This window comes from Acanthopagrus latus, chromosome 8 (genome assembly GCF_904848185.1).
Source record: "Acanthopagrus latus isolate v.2019 chromosome 8, fAcaLat1.1, whole genome shotgun sequence".
In the NCBI taxonomy this organism is placed as follows: domain Eukaryota; kingdom Metazoa; phylum Chordata; class Actinopteri; order Spariformes; family Sparidae; genus Acanthopagrus; species Acanthopagrus latus.
Window position 1 is genome coordinate 30137705 of NC_051046.1, and position 16172 is coordinate 30153876.

The window sequence follows — 16172 nt, forward strand, 5'->3', positions numbered from 1 at the left end:
GCAGGATCAGATTCAGAAAATACGGAACGCTGGAGAGCGAGGGAAACACACTAGACAATCTGGCAAAGAACTGAGGGAACAGGCTCAGTATAAATACTGAGGGGGCTGATTAGCTGATGAGGAGCAGGTGAGTAAGGGGTGGAGCAGATCAGGTGGATCAAACCAACAGGTAATGCAGAGCAGGGGGGAGAGGCAGGGTCTGAAATGACATGAGAGTTAGTGAGGAGAAAACATGAAACAGACAAATGAAAAACTAAAGTCTGGCTGAAGCTGTGACAGCAAAGTATGGCAGTTACACCCTGATGGACCTGAACAACATTGACATCCAGCTAGTTCAGATTAGTGACTACATGACAGCAGTATTACACCATTAAAATGTATTAATATATTGGTCTGAACATAAAATGACCCTGTTTATAAGACGGCTCCCCCTTTTCAAGACTAATTTTTGGGAAAAATACTTTTGAAGACAAAATCTGGTTCTTTATAATGAAAATAATTCTATTTGAAAATGAGAATATACAAACACTTTGAGAAAATTAAAGTTGTTTGTTTATAACGTCTTTTTCATGTTTTTATTTTGCCTTGAACAATTTAATTTCAAATTTCACATCAAAACAGGTAAACCATCCATCTCCTTCGAGATAAAAAATCTTCAGTCGGCCACAGGTTAAGGAAGGCTTCATGATCGGATCGTTCATCCATCCTCCATTTCCTAACTTCCGCATCAGGCCCCTCGGTATCGCTACCAGGAAATACTCCGGCAAGAAACGCATCATCATTGATCTTTCAGCACCCCACGGCAGCACTATTCCCAGCATCAATAGCTTGATCCCAAGTGAAGATTTTTCCCTTCACTACGCCACCACCAACCATGCCATCACCTTTATTAAACTCGCCGGTAAAGGATCGTGGCTCTCAGAAACCGATATCACCAGCGCCTTCAAAGTCCTCCCCATCTACCCCGACCTCTGGCGTTTCTTCGGTGTCCGCTGGCGCGGTGCATATTACTTTGCCGTCAGGCTCACATTTGGCTGCAAAAGCAGCCCCAAACTCTTCGACACCCTGTCTGAGGCCCTGTGTTGGATCCTGTCCAACAACCACGGGATTCCATACCTCATCCATCTCTTGGACGATTTTCTCATCATTTCCCCACCGTCGTCACCACCCGCCTCCGGCCTGGTCACTCTGACTTCAGTATTCCCTGACCTCAGAGTTCCATTGTCCGCTGAGAAAACAGAGGGCTCCTCCACATCCCTCGAGTTTCTCGGTATCACCCTCGACACAAACAAGTTCCAGGCTTCACTCCCAGTCGAAAAGCGCAACCGAATCAGCCTTCTGATCTCCAATTTCCTCCACGCCCCGAGCTGCACCAAACGTCAACTTTTGTCCCTTTTGGGTCACCTCAGCTTTGCCCTACGCATCATCCCCCAAGGATGAGCCTTCATATCTCACTTACTATCCATCGCTTCTTCCGTTCCATCACTCTTGACTTCCATCTGCCTGGACAGCTCAAGCCGTGCCGAACTCCATCTGTGGCTCAATCTTCTCACTCATTGGAACAGTATCACTTTTTTCTACGACAACCAACTGACTCACCCACACAACATCCATCCATACACCAACGCTGCTCCTTCAGTCAAGTCCATTCTCATATACTCAGACAACCTCGCAGTCGTAGACATAATCAACAAAGGACGCTCCAACTCCCCTTCCGTCATGCCATTCACATGGTGCCTCATTTGGCACACACCAATATGTTCGTGCAGCTGATGTTCCCGGTCACGCTAATGCCATTGCTGACTCTCTTTCCTGTTTCTCGTTTCAGAAGTTCAGAGGCTTGGCACCTCACGCCGATACCTTCCCAACGCCAGTTCCTCCATATTCAGCACTGACTTTCAACTTGTAAATCTGGCGCTAATACCTCTGATAAACAAATCCCAGAGCTCCATCATCAACAGCCTATCACCCTCAACCCTCTCTTCATACTGGACACCCTGGAAAAGCTTCCACCACTTCCATGACCAGTACAACATAACCTTTCCATCATTCGATCTTATCACCTTGACTTCTTTTATCACTTATGGTCATTCCATCATGGCAATCAAAACACACACCATCAAAGCGTACCTTAGCGGTATCAGCTTTTTCTCCAAGTTAATAACTGGCAGTTCGGGCCTGGCCACCAGCCATCCCCAGATAACTTCCCTCCTGAAAGGACTCCTATGCCAAGAGCCAGCAAAAAACCCTTGTCGTCTTCCTCTTACCGCCGACTTGCTGTCCATCTGCCTCCACACAATCCGTTGTGGGTACAGCACTCCACAAGTCGCCCAAACCCTGGAAGCCATGTTCTTGCTAGCCTTTTTTGGTTTCCTGAGATGCTCCGAATTCACCTCCTCAACCATTCACTTCGACCCAAGCCGTCACGCCTGCATCTCTGACTTGTCTCGCTTTTCAGACGACACTATGGTGTTCCACTTAAAGCAAACCAAAACCAACCAATTTGGTCCGTCTACACCCGTCTTCTTCTTCAAGGTCCAATCACCACTGAATCCCTTCTTGCAATTCTGTAAATCTCAAAGCACAACAATGACAGATCCTCTCCGAATCCGGCCAAGTGGCTACTCAATTCTGGTTCCACCATCACTTTTGCCCGTGCTCTCATTATCTGGCATTTCGCCTGACAACTACTCCGGGCATTCCTTCAGAATCGGAGCTGCCACTTCAGCCTCTCATAATGGCGTCCCAGAACACTTCATACGTCTCCCAAACATACCACCGCTGCATCAGTTCAGATCTCAAAGATCTCAGATCCACTCAATCGATTCTCAAATAATTGGAGGTTTTCTGGTTTTCTTTTCTCCAAAAGAATCCCCACAACGCATTCTAAGAAATGAAAGAACCAAGATCTTCGAAACTTTTGTCTTCCTTTGTCACCAAATAAATCCCTAAACGCATCTCATTGACGGTGTGGTCCTTGCTAGTGAAACGCAGATTCCTCATGCGCAGACACAAAAAAAGTCTGGGGGACCGATACCATATTGATGTGTGGCCGCAAATGTGACTAATTCATGCCTACGTTGAAAACTATCTTGTCCTAGAGCTTAAACAACACAGTCTTCACATTAACTCAGTTATCATCTTCATGCCTTGAAGAACAAAAGTTATGGAAATCTTTCAGCTACGTCATACTCTAGTGGGCAGGACTGTGAAAACCATCTTTTTCCCTCGCCATCAAGCATCAAGGCTCTATATCTTCAACATACAATTTCCTATCCACAGCATACTGCTCATACGTTTTGAAGGCTGTCCCCATGAACACATCTCTGCATCAAGACTATGTCGGCCATTTTGATTTTGGCCACCATTTTGAAATATTGCCAATCTTCATACTGTAATTATCTCCTCCTACAGACGTAACACCACTGACTTCACACTCACTCAGTATCATCCTCTGACCTTGAGGATGAAAAGTTAAGGAAATCTTAATCCTACGTCATACCTGCTGGCCACAGTGGAGCGGTCCACACCAAACTGCTCACAAGTGTAGAGGCTGTCTCCCCAAATTAATCTGTGCATCAATACTAAGTTGTCCATTTTTATTTTGGGCGCCATTTTGGAATATCGCAAATCCTCGTACTTAAGTTATCTCCGCCATTCGCAGTCACTCAGTATACTCCTCAGACTATGCCAATGACACGCTAGGAAAATCTTTATCCTACGTCATACCTCCTGGTGGTGGCGGTGCCTGCCATTAAAATCCTTTGTCGTGAAGCATCATGTCCTCATAACTTCTTCATACAATTTCCTATCTCATCCATCAATACTGTGGCATATCCATAGCGCCACCCACTGGACAGACGTAACACCACTGACTTGACAGTCATTCAGTATCATCCTCTGACCTTGAGGATGAAAAGTTATAGAAAACTTTTCCTACGTCATACCTGCTGGCCGTGGTGGAGTGGTCAATTCAAATCCTTTGCCGTAAAGCATCAAGTCCTCATAACCTTTTCATACAATTTCCTATCTTGGCCAAATCTCTCAGGAATGTAGAGGGAGTCGCCCGGAATAGATCTGTGTTGTCACTGGACGTGGTGGTGGCATGCGGGCTCTGCAGCGCCCCCTATTGTGATGCCACGCCTCCTACTTGCACATACACAAATGAAAGTCGCTGTGCACATTCATCATGAGCAGACGCACAAAAAACCCATTTGGACCCATAATCTCAGTCCAACAGGAAGTCAGCAATATTGGTGTGTGGTGGCGTTTTTGATACATTCATGCCTACTTTGAAAACTATCTTGTCCTAGAGCTTAAACACCAAGGTCTTCATATTCACTCTGTATCATCTTTCAGCTGTGTCAAACCTGGTGGGCATGACGACCAACACCATTTTTTTCCTTCGCTGTCAAGCATCAATTCCTTATAACTTCCACATGCAATGCCCCAGCTCCACCAATGTCCTCATACATGTAGACAGTCTCGCCCTGAATACATCTACACATCCATGCAAAGTCGGCCATTTTAAATTTGGTGGCCATTGTTAAATATTGCCGTACATCATACTTTCACGTCTTCCTCCTACAGATTGGACACCACAGACTTCACAGTTGGTCAGTATACTCCTCGGACCATGCCAATGACACGCTAGGAAAATATTTATCCTACGTCATACCTGCTGGCCATGGCGGTGCCCCAGGTAAATGGGCATAATCCTGCATATAAATGTGTCTTGCATTTTGTAATGAAAAAACATTTAGGCAGAGAGAGAGAGAGAGAGAGAGAGAGAGAGAGGGAGATGACCACATATAGGCCCAGAGGATGCCATATGTGAGGGTCATTTCACTATAATTGTTGATAAATTAGCAATTATCATTTTGAGGTGTTTGTATCTAACTACAGGCAAGGTGAGATGACACTCAAAATGAAAAAGTAAGATGGAAAAAAAAAAGAATTTACCATTCAGAGACATCCTGCTGTGTCTCTTCCACTGTCTCTGCCACTTTACTCTCCCGTTTGGGTTCCGACTCCGGCTTGTACATAAATGCCTGAATTCTGTAAGGTTTGTCATTTATTGTGCCGCCATCCATATTTATGTTTTGGAGTCTGTGTGCATGCAGGCTAACCCCCATTCCAGCTCTGTCCCTCCTGCGGCCAATCAATGTGTGCCTCATTACATATTGATACATTGCACATGTGGACCAATCAAAACCTCGCGTAATCTCATGTGAGAAAGTTGTGATATGAAAAAGTGTCAGAACAAGCTCTATGTTTGATTTTGTTTTTCCTAATAATTTTTAAGAATTGATCCAAAGTGATCCAAGGGGGACTGGCTATGTAAAAAACCAGGTGATGACTCCTTTAAACTAAAATTAAAAACCATGAAGGCTGAAACTGACATAGGCTGACATAAGGGAGCACTGAGTGAGGAAGAGCCAACAAGCACCAGGAGTTCTGGAATACCATTTTGGGGAAGGAAACTGGGGGAGAAACACAAGAGGATGTGTTGGATGGGAAGACTCTTGCAGGAGCCTAATCAGAGATAAAGAAGCACATGATCTGTTCCTAAATTGATTCCAGGACCCTTTCGTTTTCGGCAGAGATTTCTAGAAGATCACCTGCAATGGAATTACTTTTGGTATTGCTTAATGAAACTGGCTTGTGACAAGAGCCCACTGTTTGCTGGGTCTGCATCAGCTGGATTAATTCTAGCCAGACTGAATAGTAACAGTTCAGAATCAGGCAGACAGGATCAAAACCAGGTAATAAGGCAGACAATGGCAAACTTGTCCCATGAAAAGCAGGCAGGTAATCCAAGGTAAAAAAAAAATCAGGCAAAGATACAAACAGGATAGGCATGCAGGTAAAAGGGCTGAACAAGGCATAAGCAAACTAGTCAACCTGGCAGGGAACAAATGGACAGTATACAATTCTGCTAAGATGCTATGAGGGGCCAATAAATGAATGGGTAGGGAAGGACAGTTGAGGGAAAGGGTGTGAAAAGGAGGAAAGGGCTGGAATGAAGAGGCAAGCATATCGAGGAGAAAGAGCAAAACAACTTGATGAATGTCATGATGGAAACACAGGGAAACGCTTTTGTTTGTAAACACACATGGTTTGCATCTTTTGGCTGATCATCCACATGGATCCTGTAAATGCAGTGCCTGTAAATGCACTTTTTTGAAACCTGGTATCAGGGTGGGTTGCATTCTCGTGTGGACAGTGAATCTACATACTTTGAGTATCGATGATGCCATCGATACCCCTCGACCTCTAGCCTTCAACCTTTTAACCCTACTTAACAACAACAACACTGATGGACTACATGCTTGTGTTCATGCTGCAGAAGATATTGGGGCCATTAGGTTCACTAGGACAAAATATAATGCTCCTCTGCCATTACGCAGAGTGAAAAAGGATTATGGACAACCGACTAGCCATTTTCATCATCTTCTCGTTTTGTTCAGTTTCTCCTTCTACTGTCTGTTTGTATACAATGTGCAAGCTTTATGAGCATGCTCTGTCCTTTTTGGGTGAATTTCAAGTGCCACAAATAGCCCTGGAATATGAACTATAGCGTGTTGAGTCGTTTCCAAAAGATCTGTTTGGATGCAAATATTCTTGAACAATACCAAAGAAGACAGGGGTAAAAAAGATTGTATTAGTATGTGTGGATGTGGCCATAAACTAAGACTGTGAACCTGGTAAACATCAGTTCATTAACATTGCTATTGTAAACATGCTGACAGCAGCATTTAGCTCAAAGCCCCACTCAACATGAGTACAGCTTCACAGAGCAATTAGCATAACTGTAGACTCTTTCATTTCATTCTTCAAATTAGAGTCACAGGAACTGGCCCCAAGTGGCCCTGGATTGTTCAAATGCCACTAATTTGAACACATTTTCCATCCCTGCCCCAAGAGTGTCATTATGCAACTGCTCACACTAGGTGAATAAGTTTAGCGTGTATACTAGGCTGCAGTGATACATCTTCTGAGCGGGCTGACATAGTGGCCAGTTATGTTGGTGCATGCTAGATTAAGCGTTTTGTATCATTTATATCATCCTTTAAGATCTCATAAGAGCAGTCACAATACATTATTATTATTGTTTTTATTAATATGTTACATTATTTATTGTGGAGGACATTAAGATTTGTCTAAGCAAGAAAAGCACATTTGTAATGACAGATTTTTAGGTGATGCAATTCCAGGGCCTACAATTCCTAAAGCTCACTTGAATGTCTTTGTTGGGCACTGGAATTAAATGACTATATATGTTAGTAGTTAGACCTGTGATTAATTGCAGCGACAAGTCAAAATATCTGCTGTGAAAAGGTCTATTGATATTCATTTTATAACATTCACACCCATTCGCTAAACCACTGGTCTTCAACATGTTGCAGAGCAGCTTATGCGGCGTGCCTATGGAGTGGATCCACCTTGCAGCAGCAGGCTACAAGCTGTAGCACACTGAGTATTTACAACACTGCTTTGCTGCTCCCCCTTTAAGTTCGTGGAGCCAACCATGTTTGTTTGGCCGGATGAAACACTTTGTTTCTCTACTGATCATATAAAGGTAAACAGTGTTACCAAACCTGAACTCTGGGGTGGAAGATCAAAGTGACAGTCTAGGATCTGTTCACTGTATGATTATATTAGGACTGCCAAAACATTATTGATAAGCATGTTTAAAACACCTCGAGCTTATGACATCCCTGTTTGTAACTTAAGTCTCTTGCAGCGCACTGTCAGGGGATTCTTGAGATGTATAAATTTGCTGTTATCAGTGGATAATCATGAAGTACACTTAACAATTAAATTAATTTAATGGTTATTTACTTGCTGTATTGTTTCTTTGCTTGTTGAGTTCCATTTCCAATCTGATACTTGCTAAATGGGAGCTCAGTAAATCAAACAATTGCTACCATGCCAAGTAAAATGTTTTCTACTCTTGCAATAAATCTTGATTTGAATGAATTGTTTGCTTGTTTCTGTTGTCATGCATTTGTTCCCATTATGTTCCTCGCAAAGATAGGACATTAGGCAATGTTTACAAATAACTGTGACTCAAAGACTCTGTAGTAAATAATGCTGACTTATGAGAGAACACACTAGGAGAAACTGTATTAATGAAACATTAGGTAATGATTAGTTCATAACGATCTGTGAATCTGCATACTCACTCCTTTTCTCCTGAACTATGAACCAGCAGCTGAGGGGCACAAACTGATTACAATTTATTAATCATTGATTACTAGGGGTGTCATGACTCTCAAAATCATGACACCCCTAATAGATTATATTTGATTTTCAATTTTAAGGTCATATTAGAATTATTTTATTTTTTTAAATCTTTCTTTTGGCACAGATGGCTATGCCATTTTTAGTTCTCAGTTCAAAAGATGGTCAACATGATAGCATGATATAATCTCCATTATTCACTGGATATAATTGAATAATTATTATTCAAATTTATATTATTGATTAATGTTTAAATTAAATTCAAATTTGAATTTAATTACATTTTGAGAATTCATTTACAACATAAATGTAACAATAACTTGTATTTACCAGTCAATTGGAAACTAATTGTGAACAAAAGAGGAGATCCTATAGAGGGTACTTGCAATCTAGTGACTCTTTGTTGTAACTGCAGTGTGCCCTTTTAATGGAGTGTGCTGTGATAAACATAGGTCTGAGTTGCTCTAGAAGACCAGCAATTTGTCTTTAAGTCCACTAAATCTGCACTGCTCGGACTTCCAATAACTTGTCCTTACCATTATCATACATGGAAGGCAACACCTTTGTGAGATGCTACCTGCTTTGTAACGGGGTTCCAGTACGGTAATTGAATATTTAAATCCAGGCTTTTCTACCTCAGAATAAGGTTGCATAGTGTTACAAGTACCCCTATAGCACTAGTTATTGCTTTAGCGCATTTTGTGGAAGTTTAGCTCTAAATTCTGCAGACCCATATCTCTCTCATTCCTTTTTAAAACACTGGAACGCACAGTCTACAACCAACTGTCCACCTATCTTTCACAAAATGACCTCCTATACCCTAATCAGTAAGGCTTCAGAACTGCTCACTCCACTGAGACAGCCCACCTCACAGTGACTGAGTTGCTCGGTGCCACCAGAGACTGGTCCCACTCGTCAGTCCTCATCCTCCTTGAATTATCTTCTGCATTTGATACAGTCAACCACCAAATCCTCCTCTATACTCTGGCTGAACTTGGCATTGCTGATTCTGCTCTAATCTGTTTCATATCATACCTGACAAATCACACCTTTCAGGTCACATGGAATGGCTCCTTGTCCAAGCCCTGCCTTCTGAAAACTCGTGGCTCAGTATTAGGACCACTTCTGTTTTCACTATACACTAGATCAATAGGCTCTGCAATCACATCACATGGATTCTCTTACCTCTGCTATGATGACGACACCCAACTGTTCCTCTCTTTTCCCCCATCGTCCTCCAGCACCCACATTGTGACACGCATCTCAGAATGTTTGGCAGACATCTCCACTTGGACAACTGGGCATCGCCTCAAACTCAACCTTAGTAAAAATAAACTCCTCTTCATCCTAGGGAAAGACTGTCCTGGCATGGACCTGTCAGACAAGAATGTCACGGTATCGCCTTTGTTGAAGGCAAGGAATCTGGGTGTAATCCTTGACAATGAACTGTCCTGCTCCACTAACATCACTGAATGATTTGGCCAAGAGTTGAAATATATAATGAGAGGAGCAAAGGGCCAAGAACAGAGCCCGGGGAACTCCATACTTCACATAAGTAAATACTGAAGTAGTATTATTATAAGAAACACACTGTGTTCTTTCTGTTAGGTAAAATATTAGTTTAGAGTCCAAAAGTAAGTAGAATGTCATTTACCACTTTAGTAAGTGCAATTTTGTTGGAATAACGGGCTCTGAAAGCTGATTGAAAAGGTTATAGGAAATTAATATTAAGTAGGGAGCCTGGAAATTGCTGCAACACAGCTCTTAGACTTTAGAGAAGAAGGACAGGTTGGACACTGGTCCATATTTATTTAGAGATCCTGCATTAAGATGTGGTTTCTTAAGTTAGAGGCTCAACCACATCAGATTTAAAACTGGCAGGAACAGCACTGGCCATGAGTGATACATTCATTATATTTAACATTGTAGGTCCCAGTGCTGGCCATAGATCCTTAAACAGTTTTGCCAGAAGGGGGTCGAGGACGCAGGTAGTTGGTTTTGAGGTTGAGACTAGTTTAGCCATTGTCTTAAGAGAAACTTTCAAAAATGTTTAGAGCTGAGATGACCTGTGAATGCACGTTTTACAATCAACTTTGCAGAGGAAGCCAGAGATGAAAAGAACATTTTGATTTTCATCTCATCAATTTTATTGCAAAAGAATTCTGAGAAATCATTTGCATTATGGGCGCACAGCTCACAGACTGTGATTTTTGAGTAAATTTAGCCACGCTATCGAAGAGAAATCTACGATTGTGTTTATAATTGTTTATTCTAGAAGCATTAAGAGCATGCTCATAATTAAGTAAACTATCATGCCGTGCAAGATAAAAACTTCCAGATTCTAGATTTTAACCATGCATGTTCCATTTTCTTGCAGGCCTGCTTGAGATCTTGGGCTTCATCGATAAACCAGGGTGTAGATTTCTTTGGTCATCTTGTCTTGGTGGAGACAGGTGCCACAGAATCAACTACATTAGTAAATTATTCAACAGGTTCTGTCACTGTCGCAAAAGGAGCCAAGACCCAAGTGGTTTTTACTATGATTGCTGGAATCATATGATGAGAATTAAAAACATTTTAACAAGTGGTCCGACACAGCAGAAAAGACCAAAGTGACATTCAGCGTCTAATCCATGGAAATGGATCAAGTCCAGAGTGTTGCTACTGGAATGAGTTGGATCATGAACAAGCTGAATGAAGTCAGAAATATCAAGAAGTAACAGAAAAGCTTTACTTAGAGGGTCAGAAGGCTTGTTTAGGTGGATAGCAGGGGCGGACTAGGACAAAAATTCAGCCCTGGCAATTTCTGTCCAGACCAGCCCACTACATTATCAGCGGACACCACATAGAAGTCCACAAATCTCGCAGCATCTTTTCTCACACATACTACAAAGAAGAGTCATATTCCTTGATAGCGGTTAATTAATAAAGCACGTAGCAATGAACTCAAGGACTAAAATTGACAGCTATAGCAATCAACTAAAGCAAAAGCATGCCACACGCTCAAAATAGAAGTCATTCCTCAAAACCAAGTATTCATGTCAATGAAAGTGTGCGTGTCATAAAAAAGGCCTGACACCATCATTTATGAACAAGATTGTCAAATGGCTTTGTCATGTCATTAGGACACTTTACTAGTGTTTTCCAATGCAAAAAAGCCAGATCTTTGTGACCTGAAAATGCTCAAGACAACACTATACACAGCCATTTGAAAACTACAGTAAAAGTAACACATTTACACACAAATTAAAGTTACACACAAATTACACCTATTAAAAACTTATCAACTCAGTAAACAATAAATGAATTGAAAGATTACAATAAAGTCAATGGTAAATATTGGAAGTTAAACGTATTTCCTATAGGTTTACTTGTATTTTGTGCTAAAATTCAAAGTATCTAAGCTTGATTCTGCATCTCTATTTATAGCTCTGGCAACAAGAGACTGCTGACACTAGCATCTGTTAGCTAGCTTAGCTAAATCATCTGAACAATAAAAACCTGTAATATCACAATTCGGCATATTTGAACAAAATCAACCGCAACTACCAACAGTCACTGCCCTTCAACTCTGGGATAATATACTGTCATGTTAGATTGTCAAAATTAGAAAAATAACGGTTTCAATCCCTGAGGCGTTACGTTAGCATTAGCAGCAGCTGCATTCATCAGTATGCAGTTAGTTAAGTCACATCACATTCAATGTAAAAACGTTTTTTACTTTGTTTTGGACGTCTCAAAAATTTAGCCTAGCCAGCCCCAGGCTAACATTACTTATCTCCACTTGCTCATCATCATTGGTCCTCCTGTCTCGTCTCCTGGTGCAGCAGCACCTGTGGCTGCTGGCGGGTTGGTGGTCCCAGCACCAAAAAGATATGTCAACTTTGCACATTAAAAGCCTCCACCTCTAGAGACTTCAACTTTTGTAATCACTGTTTCACAGCACCACCCGGGTGTTTCCTCCTCTTATCGATTTTCAAGTTGTAGACACAACAGTTTCTAAGACGCTCACTACTACTACTCACTAACGTTACTACTGGCTCAGCAGCAGCCTGTACCGCCCGCCCATCGAGGTCCCGCCCTGGTTCGTGTAGTGATTGACAGCACTGTCAGGGCTCTCTGAGCCTGTCAGCCCATAATTGACTGACAATGACAAACAATAGACCAATTATATGTGGCGATGCTGGTAACACACAGCTAGTCCTCTGTAGCCAACTGGCCGGCCGATTGGAGGGAATTTAGAGAGAAAAAAAAACAATAAAAAACATAGCGGACTGGAGACCACATTGGGTCAACGGCCCACCGGGAAGATGTCCGGTATACCAGATGGCCCCAGTCCACCCCTGGTGGATAGTGTAATCCCCAATAATTAGGATATTTATCTTATCTGAATAAGTAACATGATCTGATTGATGAAGATGGTTTTAAAAACATAGGCCTAAAAATAAAGCTAATCACTAATCAAATCATTAACCAAAACCTTTGGTGGACAGTGATCAAACATTAATGAAGCCAAATTTTATGGTTTTAAGATCATTGGAGCAGCAGTTGAAATGTATGAACTGGAACAAGGTGCCTTTTAGTACTAGTATGTTTTGGCTGTCTATGCAGGTGGGAATGACTGGATGCAGTAATGATTAGCTTTGGTGTTTTATCAAGTAAGACTGTGTAAGTTGCTCCCTGAGGCATTTCCCTACTGACAGAGGTGGAGATTCAAATTAGAATGTTGTAATTTACACATGTAGAGGATGATTCAATGAGGCAGTGGCGAGGGGAATTGCCAGTCACAATGTTATTAACTAAGCAATCAGGGCAGTGGAGAAGTGGCCCACACCTGTGTCAAGTAAGCAGCTGCAGCGTTTCCTTGGGTTTTCTAACTTTTACAGAAGGTTTATCCATAACTACAGCCAGATTGTAGCCCGACCCAGCCTGTCAGAGTTTGAAAGGATTCTTCACTAACAGCCCCAATTCTTGAGAATCTCAACCCTCAGCTTGTCAGTTCGTGGTGGAGCTTTTGCCACCAGATTCTGGTGTGGGGACAATACTCTCCCAGCATCATCCTAATAAGCACAGGCTCCATTCCTGGGATTCTTCCTCCCATTACGACATCAAAAACTGGGAACTTTTGCCAGTCATCTTGACTCGTCAGTAGTGGTGACATTGGCTGGAGGGCACCCAGAAGCCGTTCCTCATATCGACCGTCTTACCTGCGCTCTGCAGGTAAGACTCAACTCCTGCCAGGCTCAATGAGGTCCTCATTCCTCAGTCACTTTAATTAAACACTCTCATACTGACCATGTTCTCTCTCGTCTCTACTCCCCCAACCCACTCCCAGTTGACCCTGAGCCCATTGTGCTCAATCCTCGGATCATCGAAGATGAAACTTCGGAGATCAAGACTATTGCATAGGAGGCTCAACCTGTTTACCCTTACCCTGACATGGGTCCGTCTATAAGCCTGTTCATGCTGGAGGAGGTCCAGCCTCAGGTGCAACTGACCCTTCAGTTCCTTTACCAGCATTTTTGGTGGCCGTGCCAGCCCAAGGATGTGAGTAAGTTTGTGTCAGCCTGTGCTGTGTGTTCCCAGAGTAAGGCGTCTCATCATCCTCCTGCTGGCCTTCTCCAACCTCTGCCAGTCCCCAGTCATATATGGTCTCATATTTCAGTATATTCTGTTACAGGTCCCCTGCCTTCTGTTGATAAACCAATATGCTCACCATAGTGGACTGCTTCTCCAAATTAGTCCGCTTCAGTCCCATGGTCAGGACTCCATCTGCCCCTGAGACAGCTGGCCTTCTCACTCTCCATGGCCTTCCCTTCGACATCATTTCAGATCGTTGACCCCAAACACAGGGGTGGCAGGCTTTCTGTAAAGCGCTTTGCAGTCTCACTTCTGGATTCCATTTTTAATCCAACTGACAGATGGAGCGAGCTAACCATGATCTGTGGACTGCTCTCTGCTGCATCACAGCCTTTCATCCCACCTCATGCTCATGGCTTTTCTCCCTTGGGTGGGAGTTTTCTCATAATTCCCTCACAAGCTCTGCTAAAGGAATGACCCCATTCATGGCAGCCTACAGTTTCTAACCACCTCTTCTCTCCGGCCAGGAAGGTGAGGTCGCAGTTCCCTCCGACAAAGCTCAAGTTGTAGAGGAAATTTGGAAAGCTACCCGTGATGCCCCCACCCATTCCTCCCAGCGAAGTCAACAGCTGGAGGATCGTAACAGGCTTCCAGCCCCCCAATACCAACCAGGACAAAGGGTTTGGCTTACCTCCCATTACCTTGAGTCACACAAGCTGGCTTTGCTGGTCCGTTCAAGAAGGTCATCAACCCCACTGACACTCATCTCTTCCTGCATGGTACATCCCACATTTCAGGTTTCATGATTTAAACCAGTTTCCACTAGTGACCTCAGGGCTAGTGTTAATCAACTACTCCATTCTGTTTGTCGGCTTCTGGGTCCTACTACACCTACATAATTGTTAAATTAAAGTGTTTTCTCAATTAAGTCTACTGCTTTTTGATGCCTGCGAAGATGTCCTGCAATATTTGTCATGTTGCCTGTGGACGCATGAGCTACACATGCATAGCATAGCTTAAAAACTGTGGTGTTCTTGTCGACAAAGCAAAGGTTGTTGACATAACAAGGTATGCTAAAGATTTTCACACCAGTGATTTCAGAGAAGCAGGAGGGGGTTCAAGGTAGGTTAATGTGTCTACTCTGCCATGGTGTCTTTCAGTTGGGTGGAGCTTCAAGTTATTGAAGGTAACATTAACTTGTGGCTCTACAGCGTGCTGTGTGCATTTTTCCCCCTCTTAGCATGCCATCAATATCCGACTCACAATCAAGATTGTGAGAGTCCTACTAATTACGAAATGATAAGTTATTCTTTTGTCTACCTTCAAGTAACATGAAACATAATACTGAGTCGTTAGCCAATAGATTCATTAAATAGTAATAACTTACTCATTACCGTTTTTGTGCACCCTCAAGTAAAACGAGTGAAACTTACAGCATAACTTAATAAATAAGTAATTCGTAAATGGGAACTACTCTATTATTTCTCACTTTCCATGAAGGTACACAAAAAGAGTAACAAATTATTAAGTAATTAGTAATCAATGAGTCAATTGAGTAACTACTAAGTATGTTTCACTTTACTTGAGGGCACACAAAAGAGTTACTAACGATTATATAATTAGTCATTAATGAGTCAAGTCACTTTACTTGAAGGTACCAGAGATGGGCACTCAAGTCTGTGACTTGAACTCAAGTCACACTTAAGTCATTACAGTCAGAGACTTAAGGCTTGACTTGGATTCAGAAGACTACAACTTTGCTGATACTATTTTTTGTATGGCATGTTTTGAACAAAGGTCTCTACAGCAAAGCTCTACAGCTCTGCATGTACATCATGTTACATTATTTGAGCTGGGCTATATGTTATGAGTTGGGTACATACAGTATCTGTATGTCACTCTGTGTGTGAGGGCTGAGGGGCTGCATTTCACCTGACCTACATACTGAAAACAAGTAACTTAAGAGTTACTGCACAGGAACATTTAATACTATAGATAATGGCATATTGTTAGCCCGACATGAAAGTCAATTTGGCATCTCTGGCCTGGCTCTAGCCTGGCTAAAATCGTACCTGCCCGAAAGAACATGATGTGTTTGTTACAAAAGTACTTCATCAATTTTTACTAATGTGAAGGCCAAATTATTTAGAGTTATGGAATACATATCCACTGCTATGCGGTTGACACTGAGCTGTATGTGCCCATACAAGCTGATGATTAATCTCAAAGCATGAAATTAGAGACCTTATACGCGGTGAAGAAGTGGAAGTCAGAAAACTTCCTGCTCCTGAATTCGGAATAAAACCGAGATGCTGGTCATCGCCCCCACCAGACCATTACTCTTG

General features: G+C 42.4%; 1 pseudogene; it reads left to right on the forward strand.

The window, feature by feature from the left end:
- The first annotated feature begins 684 nt into the window (after positions 1 to 684).
- LOC119024212 lies at positions 685 to 1986 on the forward strand (annotated as a pseudogene).
- The last annotated feature ends 14186 nt before the right edge of the window (positions 1987 to 16172 follow it).